At 42.0% G+C, this 21,894-nt stretch overlaps 1 long non-coding RNA gene across 1 annotated transcript; it reads left to right on the top strand.

Moving 5' to 3' along the window:
* The first annotated feature begins 693 nt into the window (after positions 1–693).
* On the top strand, positions 694–3,543 carry LOC128827266 (uncharacterized). Its single transcript, XR_008442948.1, has 2 exons — positions 694–1,664; positions 2,532–3,543. It is a non-coding gene; the product is annotated as an uncharacterized LOC128827266 (long non-coding RNA).
* The last annotated feature ends 18,351 nt before the right edge of the window (positions 3,544–21,894 follow it).

The following is a 21,894-nucleotide window of genomic DNA, read 5'->3' as shown; positions in this document are numbered from 1 at the left end:
CAGAACCTTATCTAGCTGGTCACTGTTTTGACTTAGATTGGAAGATGATTCCTACAGAAGCTTGCCAAACAAAACAAAAAAATTAACCAAGCCACAAATAAGTTCCTGTATGAATGATTCTCATCTTAGTGATATATTACGAGTCCAAGAATTCAAAGGGTCTAATAGGGCTCAGGATCAATGGTAAATACATAGCACGTGTTGTCAAGACTACTGTGTTTTATTTCTGATGCTGCCACTCGCTCTCTATGTGACCTTCACCTCAATGTGCCTTTGTTTATCTGCAAATAAAACAGGGATGATGTCACCCATGGAGGATGTTCTGCTTCCTCAGAACTCAGCATATCAAAGCACTTGACAAACACTCATTAAGGTTTTTGGTGTTCACAGTCTTGTATTACTAAGATATTAATAGTTGGTTCCTGGAAAACGCCCTTGTTCTGAGTAATGAAGCCAATTTAAAAAATGCATGTCAAGGTGACTCGTGTCATTCTCCTAATCAGGTCACAATTTATAGTTCAAAATTTGGGACTTTCCATGGAAGAAGCTTTGCGTTTTCTTTTATTATAGAAATTCCTTTTCAAAGGTTAAGAGCAGGAGATCAGCGGGCATAAATCAGCACAGCTCCATAGAAACCAAGGACGTTCAGGGCATTTAAATCAAAATAAGGCTCTTCACCCTTGTCAGGTTAGAGGAAACATTCTCTGGTATTACACTTTAAAAGTCATTCTCATCCTGGTAGACAAGCTTTCTGCAAGTTACGACTCCCTTTGCCGTTGGTGGATGGAGATCGTGTTGCAGACGCCATAAATGTTCCAGGGTTTATTACAGAGCCTTTATAAAAACATGGCACTCCTTGTTTTCAACCGCCACCATCCCCTCACCTCGACCCAGGAGCAACTGTGCAACAGGCAGAATATCTTCTGCCAGGACGACTGGTGACATCAGTGGAGGTGGATTATGAGCTGGTTTTCTAATCAACATGAGGGGAAATTCACCTCTGAGCAGAGGAGCAGCACAAAGGCCTATACAAAACTTAGGTCGCTGTTAAGACCTTTTTTAAGGTGGGACTTAGGTGGTTCATAGTTCCATACTGTCCTTTTGCTAGAGGAAAATCTCAAGTCAAAGGGCTGGATAAAAACCCACCCAGAGTAAAGACTCCCATTGACTTCAATGGGCGATAGATCAGAAAACTTGGGGGTGCAGGCTCTGAGAATGCACAGCGCTCCCTCTCTCCTAGGAATTTCAGGAAGAACTGTGCAATGGTCCCAACGCATGCCAGCATGGCTTACCAGGACCAAGCAGGATTCCTCTACTGGACCGCAGATTGCGCAACAAATACAGCTCTGACTATCCTTTTGATTCATTCCCATTGTAACTCCAAAACAGCTACAAGGGTGAAACTCTGATTGAATGGGTCCAATAACATTTTTACGATGAAAGACACCTGTGGTGTATCATGTGTGTGTCATACCGTGTGAGGCTGAAAACAATTATATCACTTGATGGAGTGATGTGCACAGCAAAATATGTTTTGAAATGGATTAAGATCTAAAGAAAAAGGGTGTCTCAGTTTCTCCCGGCAGTCTAAGATACTGTATAAAAGTGCTCACGGCTCAGGTTTCTTTACCACTTCTCTTGACTTCTCCTCCTCAGTAACCTGGGTAAGTCTGATTTGACTGAATTTTTCTATACCTAATGAGATGTCATGTTAGTGATAGTTTTAATTTAGGACTTAATCTTGCACATAACTCTGTGATTATTGGCTATATGAAGGGTTTTTTCCATTTAAAAAAGTATAATTAATAAGTTGCATGCTTTTGTGGCGTTTAGAAGTTTACGCTACAATTTTAACAGGTACATAAATGGACCTGTGGACTGATCCGGTATGGCAATTTCTAAGTCCTTACGTGCATTAGAAGCAATTTCACATGCAGATCTACCAATGGTGTAGGTTACCTTAGGTCCTTGATTCAGTTGAACAGGGCTGATTTCTACCTGCTCGGGACCTGGTTCTTAGTGTTTTATTTTGACAAAATAATATTTTCCATTCATTCATTATCAAGTATTGCTGACACACAAGCTTTAGAAGTCAAAGCACCACCCTGTGATTCTGGAGAGAAGTGGTTTGCATGTTGAGACTAAGTCTTCACAAGGGAACTAATCTTAAAAAAATTGTCCCTGCCTACTTTGTACGAACATTTTGTAAAAGGAATAAAATCATCCTGCGTGCATGACAGAAATATTGTATATTCTATGTTTACTTAGTCCAGTCAGTGCTCTTGAAACAAAGGAATTAAGAAAGGTTCAGAGGGGTTGGTTAGGAGGGCGGCTAAGAGAGAGGGGAGCAAGAGGACTAGGATGAGGAAATAGGAGGTACAATGTAGCTGGGAACTGAGGGGCTAGATGATCATTTCCCTGCTCTGTCTCTCTCTCTATGGTCCATGTTACAAAAGTCCATGAGCTTTGTCCTTTTCATTCTGTTGGCTCCAGTGCATGATGTTGACTCTTTTCCCTGCTGTGTGTTTCAGGTTTACCGCCAAGGCAGAAAGATGACTTTCCACCACCAAAAGCTTTCTCACCATTGGGGCTGTGACCCTTGCAGTTCCGGGAGCTGGGGCGGCTATAGAGGCCATTACGACTGCTATCGGCCATGGGGTTATTCTAGGCCATATGGATGGGGGTGGGGCTACAACGATGGTTGCTACTACCCTTATTCTTCCCGATGGGGCCATGGCTATGGCGGCTCTGGTTATGGTGGCTGTGGTTATGGCTATGGCGGCCATGGCTATGGAAAGTGTTGGCCATGTTAAATCCAGCAGGAATAGCCCTGGAACCAGGAACAAGCAGGAAACAAAAAGCAAGATACGGCTTCACGGCTAAGCTTATGGGCAATGGCTTTCAGAAATGCTGATTCCCACAACTCCCCTCAGAGCTGTGCGGGTTCATCAGTTCTGTAAATTTGCCCCTTATCTATATTTCCCAAGTTACACTTCTCATATTCTCTGCTTCTTCTTTCATTATCCGAAGGCCTGAATCTCAATTCCATGAAGGCCCCTTTAGGCCAATCTGACAGTGTCAGTGAAACAGAGGTCTTAAGGTTGGGACAAATAACATTTACACCCACTTGAAGGCTTCTTACAGAGTGTGCAACGGGGTCTTACTGGCAAAAGAGAATTATGCCTTGGTGGTTTAAGCCTTTTCCTGAATATATGTCATTTCTTTTTTCATTTAACTGTGCTAGAGAAAATGTACCATGGAGAAGCAGCTTAATGCTCTGCTCATGTTGGGATTTGTCTCATCTGACCCTGACTGGGATGAAACAAATACATTAAAATAGTTGCAGACAGGACTTGATTATCAAACTCTACAGCGGCCAGGAAGAAAGAAGAACATCTGGTGTGAAATCTATCATCTTGGAATCGGTGATTCACTGAAGACCATCTCAAAAATCTGGAAATATATTCTTTTTTCTCTGCATTGTGTCTGTCTGTTCCCATGTATTCCTTTTCTTATACACAGTAAACTTATTTTGCATCACAATACCTGTTTCCTGGATTTCCTTTTGGCTCCCTTCCTTATTTACCAACCTTTGTGGCCCAGATTCAGAGAGCTTTGAAATCAATGTGAGAGAGGCACCTAAATACCCTTGTGAATCTGGGAATGTAGGTAACAATTCACTCCCCTGCAGGAAGCCAGAACCTGTGCACTACTTAAGTCCCATTTGAGCCCTGTAGTGTGAAGAGAATCAGGTCTGGCAAGAGACTAAATCATAAGAGAAGCATTAACCCTGCTGTTCCCCTGTTTGGTCTAACTAAGCCAAATAGGGTGATGGGTATTCCTTCTCATTCAGAACAACTAGAGCTTTTCAGTTCAATACCTACTAATAGGAACTTAGCATGTTCCAAATTGGCAATGCTAGCACTTCCACTGTTCCGCGGATTCCCTCCCATTCTCCTGAGATTGAGAGCAGCGTGGTGTCCCCCCACCCCCAAGTTATTCCAACCTCACAATGTTGTTTAATTAAAAGTGTTTCAGAAATCTTAAGTATAATTGGGCTGTGACCATGTGTAACGGAGTCTCCCAACCCAAGCTTCCCCTTTTGTGGCACTATGTTCCCCCCCCAATTAGGTGCCAATCAATCCGCTCTTACAGGCCAGGGCAATGAAAAGACAAAACAAACTATTCCAAAGAAGTGTGTCTTCCTTAATAAAGCCCCAGGACAGGATCACATGTAATAAAACAACGTCCCTTAGCTCTTGATCCAGGTTCAGATCCTTCAAAATCAAGGCTAAGCAAAGTCTCTCTGACTTCTCAGGCTAGTCACCCAGAACTTAAGGGAGATCACTGCCTCTGTTTTTGAGCTTCAGCCTGACCCTTAAAGGGGTAGTGCACTCTTTCACATAACTCCCCCTCTTTCAGGGACCTGTCTGTACACTCCTCGACTGTCCCAATGTCTTCATCTATTCATGAGAAGAAGGCCACCTTCCAATGGTGCTTTCCAGGACTTTGTTCTCCCTGAAAATGAAAGGTCTGCAATGCTAAAGACCACTGGGTGAGATGGGCATGTGAGTCCTTCATCATCTGAAGCTACCGCAAAGCTGCATGTTCCATGACCAGTACAACAGGTGTCACAAACACCCGCATGGCCCAATGTATGCCCAAATATTCCTTTTTTGAGGCCTGTGGAATGTGTCCCTTTGTCCAGGAATTTTCGACCCAGATTCAGGATAGAAATCCTAGACTGCATCTAGAAGTCAGTGTGAAGCATCAGGTTGCAAAATAAATTGTAGCAGGAAATGTACAGAAGGTCCCGTCCATTTGCTGGATCAGAAAGAAGGCCCTGAGTCACTTCACACTTAGCCGTTTTATATCAAAAGTCCTTTCTTTTTCTGCTGGTCTCTGGAAAACCCATTTTGAGCCACTTAATGCGAGCCTCACCGGGGCGGTACCTCTCTGGAGGAGTTTATGGTTGTGCGTAATTTACCTTAATTTTTGACATTGAAAACGATTCAAAATGGGAGATTAGGATGGAAGCTCAGGGTCAGTGGAGCAGGAGGACTGGAGATAGGAACAAATACAGAACCATGAACATGTGAACAAAGTCATAATTTTCCTGCCCCATTGCTCACTCTCTCTCTCTCTCTGTCACTGCATAGACCTTGTTATAATAAAAATGGCCTTAAATCCTTTTCTTCCTCTGGCACTTGCACCTTATGGTGACTTATTTCCTGTTGCGCATTTCAAGTTTACTCCCATCGCAGAAAGATGTCTAGCTCCAGGAACCTGTGCAATCAGGGCCGGCTCCAGCTTTTTTGCCGCCCCAAGCGGCGAAGAAAAAAAAAAAAAGAAAAGAAAAACCCGATTGACCAGCCAACGAATTGCCGCTGAAGACTGAAGCGGAGAGAATGAAGGACCTGCCGCCGAATTGCTGCCGAAGACCCGGACGTGCCCCCCAATAATGGATGGAGTGCCACCCCTTTCTATTGGCTGCCCCAGGCACCTGCTTCCTTCGCCGGTGCCTGGAGCCAGCCCTGTGTGCAATGATGGCTCCTACTCCTCATTCTTTGTCTTGATGTGTTCATAAACTGGACTGCAACAATTTCTAGATGTTTATGCTTTTTTTATGGCTTCATGTGGAATGTTGCAAACACAACTGACTAAGTCCATTTTCCCCACAGAAAATGTGTATTAAGTAAGTAATGGAATCCAAATGTTTTTAATGTAGTGTGCACCCACAGTACCACTATTGATCATTCTGTTATAAAGTCATATACACTGACCATGAGGTACCATGGCTTGGCATTGCAGGAGCCAAAAATTAATCAGTTACCTTTTTCTTTTTGAGGGTTCTCCATTCGCAGAAGATACATTTTCATTGATTACCTTTTTCATTGTTTTACATAAACGGGAATTGTTTTGGGAGGGGGGTATATTAAAAGACCAAACGAAAAATAGATATTATCATGCTAGAGGAGGGATGGATGGATAGTTTAGTGTAGGGAAGACTGGCAAGCATATATTTTTTTTAATCCTGGCCTGCCATGTTGAGCAGGATACTGGGTGAGTAGGAGGTAAAGCTCACATTACTAATAACTTCCAGTTTCCCATGACATGAGAGATTCCTCCCAGTTAGAGACAAGTATTTTACTGCATCAGCAGTGCCACAAGGTGAGCAAGAAATGTAAGTTCATATTTCCTTTCTCATATGGCACTGTACTTTAGGCCATCCAATAACAGGTGATAAAATAATTCTCACTACACTTAGAGCTCATATATTCTTTTATGTATTCAAAATGCTGCATAAACCTTGATTAATTATGCCTTACACCTTGCCTTTGAGGCAGGTAACTACCCCATTCCAATTTTACAGCTGTTGAAGCACTGAAGGGAGATATGATTTGTCCAGAGTCCCACAGTAGGCCCTGAACTTCATGAGAATCAGATATTGTGTATGCAAGAATCAGTCCTAAATTATAACTATCACTAATGTAACACCTAAATAGTTATAACAAGACTGATTCATGTCAGACTTATCTAGTTCACCAAAGAAAACAGGTCAAGAGAAGTGGTTAGAATAGCTCTGAGTCACTAGAATTTGTATATAATTTCTCAGCCCTTCTGGAAGATCTGATACACCCTTTGATCTTGAGGTCCCTATTAATTACAAAACAAATTCTGCTGCACAGATCACTTTTTCAACTGATAAAACTGTATTCCCTCTGTGTTTATAATTACTACTCTGTTCTCAGACTCACAGACTAGTTATGACAGATATTGCAACCACATGAAGCATCTCTGAGAGAATATATTGTATAGCATTTATGTTAAGGTTTGGGCAGGGATTGTATGTATAATTGTGTTGTACTCCTGATGGGAGGGTATCACCAGGAACTAAAACACTGAGGGGTGATTAAGGTAAATTACTCATGATTTAAACACCTCCAGAGAGGTACCATCCCCTAGGGAGGCTCACATAAATTGGTTTACACCAGCTGAGGATCTCGCCCATACACTATGCAATGGAATTTTATACAAAAGACAAATATATAGCTGCTATTCAATGAAAATCAAATTGCCCCAAATTCTCAGGCTATAAATCATGACCTAATTAATGCATAGGAATAAGAAAATTTGACATGCATTTTTAAAGTGATCCCTATTACTCAAAACATGTCTGTCTTTCAAGAATGAATGTTATAATTATTATTATCATACAACACTTTGACTTGTAAAATTGTAATGAGTACATGTGAAATACTTTGGTATCATGGTTTGAAGTAAATGGGATGAAATTCAATAAGGACAAATGCAAAGTACTCCGCTTAGGAAGGAACAGTTAGTTGCATATATACAAAATGGGAAACGTCTGCCTAGGAAGAAGTACTGTGGAAAGGGATCTGGGGGTTATAGTGGATCACAAGCTAAATATGAGTCACCAGTGTAACAAAAAAAGCAAACATCATTCTGGAAGTGTTCACAGGAGTGTTGTAAGCAAGACATGAGAAGTAATTCTCCCACTCTACTGCGTGCTGATAAGGCCTCAGCTGGAGTATTGTGTCCAGTTCTGGGCATCGCATTTCAGGAAAAGATGTGAACAAATTGGAGAAAGTCCAGAGAAGAGCAACAAAAATTATTAAAGATCTAGAAAACATGACCTCTGAGGGAAGATTGAAAAAATTGGGTTTGTTTAGTCTGAAGAAGAGAAGACTGAGGCGGGACATGATAACCGTTTTCAAGTACATAAAAGGTTGTTACAAGGAGGAGGATGAAAAATTGGTTTCGTTAGCCTCTGAGGATAAGACAAGAAGCAATGCGCTTAAATTGCATCAAGGAAGGTTTAGTTTGGACATTAGGAAAGGGTAGTTAAGCACGGGAACAAATTGCTTCCACAAAGGGAGGTTGTGGTATCTCTGCCATTGGAGGGTTTTTAAGAATAGATTAGACAAACACTTGTCAAGAATGGTCTAGTTCTTACTTAGTCCTGCCTTGAGTGCAGGGGACTGGACTAGATGACCTCTCGAGGTCTCTTCCCACCCTACACTTCTATGATTCTATAAATTCTGAGGAAGCCCCCCAACATCCAGCAGGAGTGTTGTTATCTTCATTATATATGTAAATAAACAGAGGCACATTATGTTGAAGGTCACACAAGGATTCAGTTGCAGAAATAGAAATAAAAGACAATAATCCTGACAGCTTGTACCATGTATTACTCCTTGAGATGAACACCATTAAACTGCATTACACGGCAACATTAGAAATGTGTGTTGTCTTATTAATAACATTTAGTATTTTTGGTTTGTTAATAGGCAATTTTATTTTGGACAATTATTTTCATGTATGAAGAAGGCCAAGAGAAACATGATCTCAACATGGTCTAGTTTGTCATTTAAGCTCAGTTTGGAAAATGATTCCTCCAGAAACTAGCCAAACAAAAGACAAAAACAAAACAAATCCATGAATGTGTCTTTGTGTTTATTAATCTCTCGCTAGTTTTCAGTGTTGTGGTAGCTCTTATGGACCCAAGATATTAGAGACATAAGGTGGGTGAAGTCATAGCTTTTGTAGGTGAAAAAGAAAAGCTTTTCAGTTTAACACAGAGCTATCCTTCTGCGAGAGTGTGAAAGCTTACAGAAGTTTGTCTAATAAAAGATATTATCTTCCCCACCTTATCTCTTTCTAGTGACATATTTGGAAGCCAAGAATGTGAAGGGGCTAAGATGGTTCAGGATCAGTGAGAGGTATGCAGCACATGTAGTCAAAAATACTGCCTCTTATTTTGGACTTTGCTACTTGTTCTCTGTGTGACCGTCACCTCAAGGTGCCTCTGATTAATCTGTGTCTAAATAATGACTCCAGATATCAAAGCACTTCACAAACATTCATTAGGGTTATTGATGTCCAGAGTGTTGGAATATTATGATAATAATAGTTACTTACTGGAAGACGCCTTTATAATGAGTAATAGAGTCACTTTAAAAAATGCATGTCAAGGTCACTTGTGTCATTCTCCTAATCAGGTCATGATTTGTAGCGTAGAGTTTCAGACTATTAGATTTCCATTAAAAAAAAATTGCATTTCCTTTTAGTATACAAATTCAAGTTAAAGTTTAGGAGCAGGAGATCCCCCATCATAAATAAGCACAGCTCCATAGAATTCAAAGATGTTCGTGGCATTTGAATCAACATAAGGCTCTTCAATCTTGTCTCATTAGAGGAAAGAGCCTTTAGGAAGAGAGGCTGTTACACTTTAAAAATCATTCTCAAAAGCTTTCTGCAAGCTCCGGGTCTTGTAGCATGCTCTAAAGTTGGTCAGACATTGAATTAAATATCCCATCTCCTAGAACTGGAAGGGACCTTGAAAGGTCATCAAGTCCAGCCCCCTGCCTTCACTAGCAGGACCAAGTACTGATTTTGCCCCAGATCCCCAAGTGGCCCCCTCAAGGATTGAACTCACAACCCTGGGTTTAGCAGGCCAATGCTCAAACCACTGAGCTATCCCTCCCCCCTAAATTAAATTAATGGAGATATCCCATCTCCTAGAACTGGAAGGGACCTTGAAAGGTCATCAAGTCCAGCCCCCTGCCTTCACTAGCAGGACCAAATACTGATTTTGCCTCAGATCCCTAAGTGGGCCCCTCAAGGATTGAACTCACAACCCTGGGCTTAGCAGGCCAATGCTCAAACCACTGAGCTATCCCTCCCATCTGAATTGATCTAATCTTATAACACATCCTTGACAGAGAAGGCCGTATCTCCATCTTTCCTGTGTTTGATCTGAGGCTTTATCATCTGCCTTTTCCTGCAAAATGTGAATTGTCTTGGCTGTTGTTGGAGGTAGATCATGTTACTGATGTTGTAAATGTTCCAGGATTGATCTCAAAGCCTTTATAAAATATGCTGTGCTTTTTCTCACCCAACACCCTCTCTCCCCTCAACCCAAGAGCAACTTTGCAGTAGGCAACACCATGAGCTTCTGCCATCATGGTCATCCTGATCCCAGAGCATTGGTGACATAACTGGAGGTGGATTATGAACTGAATCTCTAATCAATGTAAGGGGAAATTCACCCCTGCACAAAGGAACAGCACAAAGGCCTATTCAGCTCTTAGATCCCTCTTAAGACCTATTTTGAAAGATGAAATGGAACCTCAATGGTTCTTAAACTTTAAACTGTCTTTCTACCAGGGGGGATTTTCAGGTCATAGCGTCTGAGTCAAAACCCACCCAGAATAATGTCTCACCTTGATATCAATGGGCAGTAGATCTCAAAACTTGGGGGTTACAGGTTCTAAGCAATCAGATTTTCCCCTGCCTCCTAGGAATTACAAGAATTGTACAATGCCCACAGTACATACTAGCATAGCTTAGCAGGACCAAACTGGATTCCTCTGCATGACACCAGATTGTGCAACAGATACAGCCCAGAATCTCCTTGACAATCATTCTCATTGGAACTCCAAAGGAGGTCACTAGAATGATATCAGGAAACAACGTGTCCCATAAAACTTTTAAGATGAAAGAAACTCGTGGGCTTGTATGTGCATGTCATACCCCACCTGAGGCTGAAACACAACAATCCTGAACACAGAAGAAAACAATTATATCAGTTGGAGGAGTCATGTGCCCTGCAAAATGTTTTGTAACTAATTAAGACTTTGAGCAAAAGGACGTCTCAGTTTCTCCAGGCCATCTAAGAAACTGTATAAAAGCGCTTGCGACTCAGGGTTCTTTAACCACTTCTCTTGACTTATCCTCCTTGGTGACCTTGGTAAGTCTGATTTGATTCTATCTTTCTATAGCTATCAAGATTTTGTATTAGTGATTGTTTAATTTATGATTGAATCTTGCACATAACTCTCTGATTATTGGCTCTGTTCAGGGGTTTTCCTATTGAAAATATGGTAAGTTACTAAGTTGCAGGCATTCATGTATTCATGGTTTAGAAGTTAAGGCTGAAATCTTCAGAGGTAAATAGAAATTTGGGACACTAGGTCCTCTTTATTTTCATTAAGAATAAAGTGTTCAAATCCCCTTGGTAGATTTGAAAAATCTCAGACCCAAATTTTCAGTTAATGGGGTTAGGAAGAAATTCCCCCAGTTTGTTCCCTAACAGACCACTTACGTGTTCTTCTATTTTATTCCGTGGCAGCTGGTACCTACAATTTATTTGAGACAGATTATTCTGATCTGATCCATTAGGGCAATTTCTATGTTCTTCTGTGCACTAAGAGCATTCGAAGATGCAGATTCACAGCCAGTGTAATGTAGCTGTAATCCACTGAACTCAGTTGAATAGTGCTAATTTCTACCGGCTGAAGATCTGGTCCTTAGTGTTTTCTTTTGACAAAAGAATATTGTCCAGTCTTGCAGACTCACAAGCTTCAGAAGCCAAATCTCTGATTCTGGAGAGAACTCATCTGTCTGCTGAGGTTAAATCTTCCACAGAAGCGAACGTTAATAAATTTGTCCCTGCCATGCTAAACATTTTGTAAAAGGGAATAAAAATCCCATGTGTGCATGACAAAAATACTCTGTATTGTATGTTTACTTACTCCAGACAGTGTTCTTAGGAGAAAGGGACTGAGAAGTGTTCAGAAGGGATGGATAAGAGGGAGACTAAGAGAGAGGGGAGCACGAGGACTACAAGGAGAAACTGGGAGGCAATAGGTAGCCAGGACATGAGGGTGTAAGTTATCATTTCTCTGCTCCATCTCTCTCTCTCTGTATCTCCCTGGCCGGCAGTACAAGAGTAACTGAGTTTTGACCCTTTTTATTCCACTGGCCCTCGTGCATTGTGTTGACTCTTTTCCCTGCTGTGTGTTTCAGGTTAACCTCCAGCGCAGAAAGATGACTTTCGACGAACTCATGAATGAGGAATTGTATTATAACCCCTACTGTTACAAGGGCTGGCGCGGCTATAGAGGCCATTATGGCTGCTATAGGCCCTGGGGTTACCAGAGGCCATACAGGTATGGGTGGGGCCATCAGTATGATTGCCACTACCCTTACCGATGGGGCCATCAGTATGATTGCCACTACCCTTACCGATGGGGCCATGGCTACGGCTATGGAAAGTTCTGGCCATGTTTCGCCGAGGAGCAATAGACCCGGAACAAGGAACAACCAGGAAACGTAAAGCGAGATACGGAATCACAGCTGGCCTCGCGGGCAATGGCTTTCGGAAATGCTGATTGCGCACAACTCCCATGGGAGCTGTGAGTCCTCAGCACCTCCGTAAATCTTCCCCTTTCTGCATTTCCCAGGTCACAATTCATGACTGTTTCCTCTAATGCTTTCCGTGCTCACTCTCTGCTGCTTCTATACCTATCTGAAGGCCTGAATCTCACCTCCATGTAGGCCCTTTTAGGCCACCCTGACATCGTACTTTAAGCAAGGGCCTTAAGATTCACAGAAATGACATTTAAACTCACTTGAAGACTTCTTACAGAGCAGTGCACAAGGGTCTTTGTGTCAATGAGAATTAGGCCCTGGGTTTTCTAGGCTTTTCATGAGTATGTACTCTTTGTCTCTGGCTTTAATTTTGCTACAGAAAATGTAGCATGGAGAAGCAGCTTAGGGCTCTGCTCATGTTGGGATTTGTCTCATCTGACCCTGACTGGGATGAAACAAATACCTTGAAATGGTTACAAACAGGACTTGAATGTCAAACGCTACAGCTGCCATGAAGAAAGAAGAACATCTGGTGTGAAATGTCTCACCTTGGAACGGGTGATTCATTCTTAACTATCTCGAAACCCTGGAAATAGATTCTTTTTATTTCTGTCTGTTTCCGTGTGCTCCTCTTCTAATTCACATTAAACTGATTCTGCATCATAATATCAGTGTTCTGGTTTTCCTTTTGGCTCCATTCCTTGTTTACCAACCCCTGAGGCCCAGATTCACAGAGCTACTTAGGTACCTGACTCCCACTGTAGTCAATGTGAGTGAGGCACCTAAATACCCTTGTGAATCTGGGCCTGTGGGCAACAATTCACTCCTGTGCAGGGAGCCAGCACCTATGCGTTACTTAATTCCCACTCGAGCCCTGTAATGTGAAGAAAATCAGGTCCGGCAAGAGTCTGTAAATCGTAAGAGAGATATTAGCCCTGCCGTTCACTTTTTTGTACAAACTAACCCAAATAGGGGGTTTAGCGTTCCTTTTTATTCACTACAGCTAGATCTTTTCAGCCATGGTTCAAAGCATTACAGAGAAAACAGAGGAAAACAATAATAGTTCCCATATGCATTCTAAAAGCTTACCAGAGGCCACCCATCAATCTTATGGGACGCTAGTAGGCCAAAGTCTTTCCAACTCTTCTGCTAATTTTGGGGGCCCCTGGGATACAAGCTCCTGTCCATTTGCTGGATCAGAAAGATGGCCCTGAGTCAGTTCACATTCAGCCTCTTGATATCAAAAACTCTTTCTTTGTCTGTTGTTTTCTGGGAAACCCACTGTGAACCTGTCTATGCGAGCCTCCATGGGGGTTGCACCTCTGTGCAGGTGTTTACAATTGTGAGTAATTTACTTTAATCACCTCTCACTGTTCTAGTTCCCCCTTCAGTAGAAAGGTGCATCTATATAGTCCCTGGCCTATAGCGATACATAAACATTATACAGTATGTTCCCCCAGTGCGAGTGTGTGAGGTTACAATATCTGTCACAATTTCGGTGTGAGTTTGAGAACAGAGCAGTAATCACAAACACAGAGGAAATATAATTATATCAGCTAAAAGAGTGACCTGTAATTAATAGGGACCTCAAGAGCAAAGGGTGTCTCAGATCCTCCAGAAGAACTGAGAAATTGTATACAAGTTCTAGTGACTCAAAGCTATTCTAACTCTTCTCTTGACCTATTTTCTTTGGTGAAATGGGTAAGTCTGACATGAATCAGTCTCGTTATAACTATTTGGGTGTCACATTAATGATAGTTATAATTTAGGACTGATTCTTGCATACACAATATCTGATTCTCATGAAGTTCAGGGCCTACTGTGGGACCCTGGACAAATCATATCTCCCTTCCGTGCTTCAACAGCTGTAAGATGTAGTTACCTGCCTCACAGGCAAGGTGTATGGAGTAATTAAGCAAGGTTTTTGCATACATAAAAATATATGAGCTCTAAGTATAGTGAAAATTATTTCTTTGCCTGTTATTGGATGGCATAAAGTACAGTGCCATATCAGAAAGGAAATATGAACTTACATTTCTTGCTCACCTTGTGGCACTGCTGATGCTATAAAATACTTGTTTCTAACTGGGAGGTATCTCTCATGTCATGGGAAACTGGAAGATATTAGTAATGTGAGTTTTACCTCCTACTCACCCAATATCCTGCTCAAAGTGGCAGGCCAGGATTTAAAAAAAAAATGATTTCCAGTTTTCCCAAAACTAAACTACCCAGTCTCTAGCACAATAATAACTATTGATCTTTTTGTCTTTTAATATCTTCCCCACCACCACCCCAAAACGTCCATGTGGATGTCAAAAAATCAAAAAGATAATCAATGAAAAAATTCTATCTGTTGAGAACCCCACACATTTAAAAGGTCATTGATTCATTTGTGGTTCCTGCCATGTCAAGGTATGGTATCTCAGGTCAGTTTATAAAAACAATGTTCATTAGCAGGACTGTGGGTACACACTACCTTGAAATCTCTTGGATTCCATTACTGAAGTAAAACACAAATTCTGTTGGGAGAATGGACTTAGTTGTGTTTGCTACATGTCTCATGAGTCCTTTATTATATCTTTTGATGCTTGCATAAAAGACCAGGCTACGAACACATCAATACAAAGAATGCTTACGGGGTTAATTTGTGTTTTACTGGTGGATCGGAATCTAGAATCTCAATATAAAGCTGAACGACATGGGATTGCCTGGATCTAGAATGGTCATCTAAAGGAGTGCAAAGTGAATGTTGAATCTCAGAACTTGTAGCGTTTACTTCCGTGACTGTCTACTTCTAACTATCAGAGGGGTAGCCATGTTAGTCTGGATCTGTAAAAAGCAACAGTGGGAATTTCCAGAGGTAGGTATAAATATGCAGGCAAGAATCAGTCTAGAGATAACGAGGTTCGTTCAATCAGGGAGGATGAGGCCCTCTTCTAGCAGTTGAGGTGTGAACACCAAGGCAGGATAAACTGCTTTTGTAGTTGGCTAGCCATGCACAGTCTTTGTTTAATCCTGAGCTGATGGTGTCAAATTTGCAAATGAACTGAAGCTCTTTGAAGTCTGTTCCTGAAGTTCTTTTGCTGTAGGATGGCTACCTTTAAATCTGCTACTGTGTGTCCAGGGAGGTTGAAGTGCTCTCCTATAGGTTTTTGTATATTGCCATTCCTAATATCTGACTTGTGTCCATTTATCCTTTTATGTAGGGACTGTCCAGTTTGGCCGATCTACATAGCAGCGGGGCATTGCTGGCACATGATGGCGCATATAACATTGGTGGACGTGCAGATGAATGAACCGGTGATGTTGTGGCTGATCTGGTTAGGTCCTGTGATGGTGTTGCTGGTGTAGATATGTGGGCAGAGTTGGCATCGAGGTTTGTTGCATGGATTGGTTCCTGAGTTAGAGTTACTATGGTGCAATGTGTGGTTGCTGGTGAGAATATGCTTAAGGTTGGCAGGTTGTCTGTGGGCGAGGACTGGCCTGCCTCCCAAGGTCTGTGAAAGTGAGGGATCATTGTCCAGGATGGGTTGGAGATCACTGATGACTTCTAACTAGATTGTAATCTCTACATGTCAGGGACAGGGGTAATACCTTATCTATGATTTACAGAGTCTTGCCAGGCCTGATGGTCTTTGCACTACAGTATCAGAGGGGTAGCCGTGTTAGTCATCACGCGTCTGACGAAGTAGGTATTCACCCACGAAAGCTTATGCTCCAATACATCTGTTAGTCTATAAGGTGCCACGGGACTCTTTGTTGCTTTTTGCACTACAGGGCTCAAGTGAGACTTAAAGAGGGAACAGGCACTGGTAGCCTGCACAAGAGTGAATTTTTACCCACACTCCCAGATTCACAAGGGTATTTAGGTGCCTTACTCACATTGACTACAGTGGGAGTCAGGCACTTAAGTAGCTTTGTGAATCTGGGCCTCAGGGGTTGGTAAACAAGGAATGGAGCCGAAAGGAAAACCAGAACACTGATATTATGATGCAGAATCAGTTTAATGTGAATTAGAAGAGGAGCACATGGAAACAGACGGAAATAAAAAGAATCTATTTCCAGGGTTTCGAGATAGTTAAGAATGAATCACCCGTTCCAAGGTGAGACATTTCACACCAGATGTTCTTCTTTCTTCATGGCAGCTGTAGCGTTTGACATTCAAGTCCTGTTTGTAACCATTTCAAGGTATTTGTTTCATCCCAGTCAGGGTCAGATGAGACAAATCCCAACATGAGCAGACCAGTAAGCTGCTTCTCCATGCTACATTTTCTGTAGCAAAATTAAAGCCAGAAACAAAAAGTACATATTCATGAAAGGGCGAGAAAACCCAGGGCCTATTTCTCATTGCCACAAAGACCCGTGTGCATTGCTCTGTAAGGAGCATTCAAGTGCGTGTAAATGGTATTTCAGCCAACCTTAAGGCCCTTGCTTCATTTACACTATCAGAATGGCATAAAGGCATCTGCATGGAACTAAGGGCTGGTCCACACTATACACTAACCCCGCAGTTCGAACTAAGATACGCAACTTCAGCTACGTGAATAACATAGCTGAAGTCGAAGTACCTTAGTGCAAACTACAAGGTACTTACCGCGGGTCCACACACAGCAGGCAGGCTCCCCCGTTGACTCCGCCTACTCCTCTCGTGGAGCAGGAGTACCAGTGTTGACGGCGAGCACTTCCGGGATTGATTTATCGCGTCTAGACACGACGCGATAAATCGATCCCAGAAGATCGATTGCTTACCGCCGAACCCGGAGATAAGTATAGACGTACCCTGAGATCCAGGCCCTGGGAGAATTATAGAGGCAGATAGCATGGAAGGCATTTGAAGAAAGAGTCATAAAATGTAGCCTGGGAAATACAGATATGGGGTAGCTTTACAGAGCTCCTAGGCACTCACAGCTCCCATTGGAGTCATAGGTGCTCAGCATTTCCGAAAGCCAATCCCCAGAAGCTCAGCCGTGAATCCACATCTTGTTTTTCATATCCTTGTTGTTCCTTGTCCTTGGGCTATTCCTGCTGGGTTTAACAGGGCCACTGCTTTCCATAGGGGTACCAATGGCCCCATCGGGAAGAGTAAGGGTAGTAGCAATCGTAACCATGGCCCCACCCCAACCTGGATTGCCTCCCATAACCCCATGGCCTCCCGCAGCCGTAATGGCTCCTGGAACCGTGCCAGCACCCGTGACTCCAGGGGTTATAATACAATTCATCATTAATGCTTTCGTCGAAAGTCATCTTTCTGCGCTGGAGGTTAACCTGAAACACACAGCAGGGAAAAGAGTCAACACAATGTACTAGAGCCAGTGGAATAAAAGGCTAAATGCTCAGTTATTACTGTGTTGGAGAGAGAGAGACAGAGCGAGATGGAGCAGGGAAATGAGGACCTAGTTCCCTTCCATTTCCTCCTCCTAATTGTCTTCCTTCACTCATTCTTAGCCTCCTTCTTAACCAACCCCTTTAATTCTCTCTCGGTCCCTTTCTCTGAAAAAGACGGATGGCAAAGTAAATATGTGCTATAGACTATTCCTCTCACGCCTTGTATTCTCTTGCACAAAAGTTTGCGGCAAAGTCTGGCTGTGTCTTTGTGAGGATTTAACCTCAGCATGGAGACGAGTTCTCTCTAGAACCAGAATGTGGCGCTTGGGCTTCTAAAGCTTGTGACTCAGAGAGACTTGCTAACCTACACCAGCCTAAGATGCGCCTCTGAAATTCTTAGTCGCACACAAGAATATAATAATTGTCACATTATGTCAGACCGGTGTGCCATTGAATCCATTATACTGTCTCAGGGTGTTGAGTACCAACTACTTCCGAATGAAGTAAAAGAACAGCGTGTCAGTCATTTGTGGAAGGAAGTGGAAAAGTTTCTTCCCCAAACCTCTTAACTAACACTGGGGTAGGAGATTATTCAAAGCTACCAAAGGGATTCCAATTCCCTATTTCCAATTAAGAGTCATAGGAATTGGGTGTCAGAAACACATATGTTGCTCTGCAAATCCCACCATTAACTTCTAAAGCATGAATCCACCAATGTCTGCAACTTAAGAACGATGGAAAAACTCCTTAGCATTGCTAAAAATTACAGGGTCTAATTGGAAAATTCAGTTCTAAATTAAAACCATTACTAATGTGACACTCAATAGTTATAGAAAGATTGATTCAAATCAGACTTACCCAATTCACCGAGGAAACTAAGTCAAGAGAAGTGGTTAGAAGAGCTGGACTCACAAGAGCTTTTATATTGTTTGTCTTACCACATGGAGGACTGAGACATCGCTGCGCATCAGGTCTTTATTAGTTGCAAAACAAATTTTGTTGCACATGTCACGCTTCTAATTGATATAATTGTTTTCCTCACTGCTTGTGGTTATTAATCTCTTCTTAAACTCGCATGGAATAATCTGCACATTACATCCTGCAGGAATCAATTGTACTAAATATTTTACTGATGAACTGTTTTCCTGGTCTCATTCTCCTGACTTCATTGGCGTTACGCTGAGAATGAATCTGAAGGAAATTCAGAGCCGGATCTGTGCGTCAGTATCATGTACAGGAATCCAGTCTGGTCCTTGAAATCCACGCCGGTATTAGTTCGGGATATTTTGGCATTTGCACACTGCAATTCTTTAGAATCAACTAGCCTCAATTCTGCATGCTCAGCACCTCCACCCATAATGCAGCCGAACCAATGCCCATGGAAATGAATGGGTAGTTAATCCATTGACTTCAGTGGGCTGTTCATGAAGCCACATGACTTGAAATTAACCCTGGCAGAGGGGCAATACAAGAGCTATAAACCACATAGGTCCCACTTAGATGCATTCAAAAATAGCTCTTCTCACACAGCTAAGTTTGCATAAGCTTTTGTGCTGCCCCTCTGCCCTGGGGTGAATTTCATCTTACAGTGATTAAAAATACAGCTCTCAACAGAGCTCCAGTTATGTCACCAAGGGTTAGGGTGACCAGATGTCCTGATTTTATAGGGACAGTCCTGATATTTGGGGCTTTTTCTTATATAGATTCCTATTACCCCCCACCCTCTGTCCTGATTTTTCACACTTGCTGTCTGGTCACCCTACCAATGGCGTGGAGTTAGTGTGATCACCATGGCAGAACTGCGCAAAGCTGTTTATTGTGGGGTTGCTCATTGTTCAGACCGAGGGTTGGTGGGACAGTGTTTTATACAATCTTTGAGTTACAACTTTGACCCCATATGCCCTCAGCCACCACGTTTCTATCTGTGAGCAGCCAAGCGAACTGAGGTCTTATGAGAAAATGCAGCCGAGATAGCCCAGGAGAAGCACAGGAGAGATGGAAAAAAGGCAACATTGGCCAAATAGGAGATGGCTATGGGATTAGATTAGGCTAATGAAGACTACGACCAGCCAGAGGTTATGCGTCTCTTGTAGAAAGTGTTCCACCCATAATACTTGCAGCGTTCTATACGCTCCAGACAGTGGTTCCTCTAACCAGGGGGAAAGGAAGAGAATGTCTTTGATTTTGAGCTGTCACTGTACTGAACAGAGCTGGAATGATTTCCACCAGCGGAGGATCTGGCCCATAAACTATACAATGGCATTTTATACAACAGAGAAACACATAGGTGCTATTTAATGAAAATAAACTAGTCCCAAATTCTGAGGCTAGAAATCAGGACCTGTTTAAGGCATAGAAGTAAGAGAACTTGACATGCATTTTTAAGTGACGCTGTTGCTCAAATCATGGGCATTTTCCAAGATTGAACTATTAATATTATCATACGACATTTTGTACTTGGAAAATCCTAATCAGTGTTTGGTATCATGAATTCTGAGGAAGCCTTTCAAAGCATCCAGCCAGCATATTATCCCCGTTGTATATGAGATAAACAGAGGCACGTTGAGTAGAAGGTCACATCAGGAGTCAGGTGCAGAGACAGAAATAAAAGCCAACAGTCTTGACAACTCATAGAGATGAACCCCATTAGACTGCATTATGAGACAGCATTAGTAATGTGTGACGCTGTCTTGTTAATAACATTTAGTATTTTTGACTTCCTAATATGCAACTTACATGACTATAATTGTTACAGAGACTCAATCATGTTGTTGGTTTTTTGGTGTTTTATTTTTCCGGGAGCTTCTGGATGAATCATCTTCTGGCCTTCTGTATACATGGAGATAATAATTCTCCAAAGGAATTACAAGTGTATAAATTACATTGTGGTCTATTCATGGTGTAGTATAGAATCATAGAATCGCAGAATCGCAGGACTGGAAGGGACCTCAAGAGGTCTTCTAGTCCAATCCCCTGCACTCAAGGCAGCACTAAGTATTATCTAGACCATCCCTAACAGGTGTTTGTCTAACCTGCTCTTAAAACTCTCCAATGGCAGAGATTCCACAATATCCCAAGGCAATTTATTCCAGTGCTTAACTACCTTGACAGGAAGTTTTTCCTAATGTCCAGCCTAAACCTCCCTTGCTGCAATTTAAGCCCGTTGCTTCTTGTCCTATCCTCACAGGTTAAAGAGAACAATTTTTCTCCCTCAGTCTTCTCTTCTTCAGACTAAACAAACCCAATTTTTTAAATCTTTCCTCAGATGACATATTTTCAAGGCCTTTAATCATTTTTCTTGGTCTCCTTTCTCCAATTTGTCTACATCTTTCCTGTAATGTGGTACCTAGAACTGGACACAATACTCCAGTTGAGGCCTAATCAGCATGGAGTAGAGCGGAAGAATTACTTCTCCTGTTTTCCTCAGAACACTCCAGAATGTTTGCTTTTTTCTTTTTTTTTTTTTTTTTAGTGTTAGACTGTTGACTCATATTTAGCTTGTGATCTACTGTGACACCCCACATCCCTTTCTGCAGTACTCCTTCCTAGGCAGTCATTTTCCCATTTTTTATGTGTGCAACTGATGGTTCTTTTTGAAGTGGAGTAATTTGCATTTATCCTTATTGAATTTCATCCTATTTACTTCAGACCACTTCTCCAGTTTGTCCAGATCATTTTGAATATTAATCCTATCCTGCAAAGCAGTTGCAACCCCTCCCAGCTTAGCATCGTCCACAAACTTTATAAGTGTACTCTCTATGCCATTATCTAAATCACTGATGAAGCAATTGAACAGAACTGGACCCAGAACATGATGGATAATGATCATAATAAGGCTCAGTATCATAATCTTCAGTTTAGAATTCAAATATCCAGAACATTGTGGTAAGGCACTTAAGTTTATTCCTGTGGAAAAACCCATTCCTCACTTCTCTCCATCTGACTGGGACTACAAATCAGAATCTTAACTCCAACCTCATATTTCCCTCAAAACATTTTCCCATCCCCTCCAGCAACGTGGACCCTGGACCTGTTCCACCTGTTCCACCTACATTAACTGAGGTTGCAGTTAAGATTTTAAGAAGTAGTTTGCAATGTTGTGGTAGCTGTGTTGGTCCCAGGATATTAAAAAAAACAAGGTGGGAGAGGTAATATCTTTTGTAGGTGAAAGAAACAACATTTCACAGAACTATTCTTCTGCATGAGCTCAAAAGCTTACAGAAGTTGTTCCAATAAAATATAGTATGTAACCCGCTTTTTCTTTTGTTAGTGAAATATTTGGAAGCCAAGAAAGTGAAGAGTCTAGGAAGGTTCAGCATCAGTGAGAAGTGAGTAGCAAATGCTGTCTAGACAATGGTGCGTTATTTGTAACTTTGTCACTTCCTCTGTGAC

The sequence above is a fragment of the Malaclemys terrapin genome, chromosome 21 (genome assembly GCF_027887155.1).
Source record: "Malaclemys terrapin pileata isolate rMalTer1 chromosome 21, rMalTer1.hap1, whole genome shotgun sequence".
Classification (NCBI taxonomy): domain Eukaryota; kingdom Metazoa; phylum Chordata; order Testudines; family Emydidae; genus Malaclemys; species Malaclemys terrapin.
The sequence above is the reverse complement of the archived record's forward strand: the minus strand, read 5'-3'. Positions and strand labels throughout refer to the sequence as shown.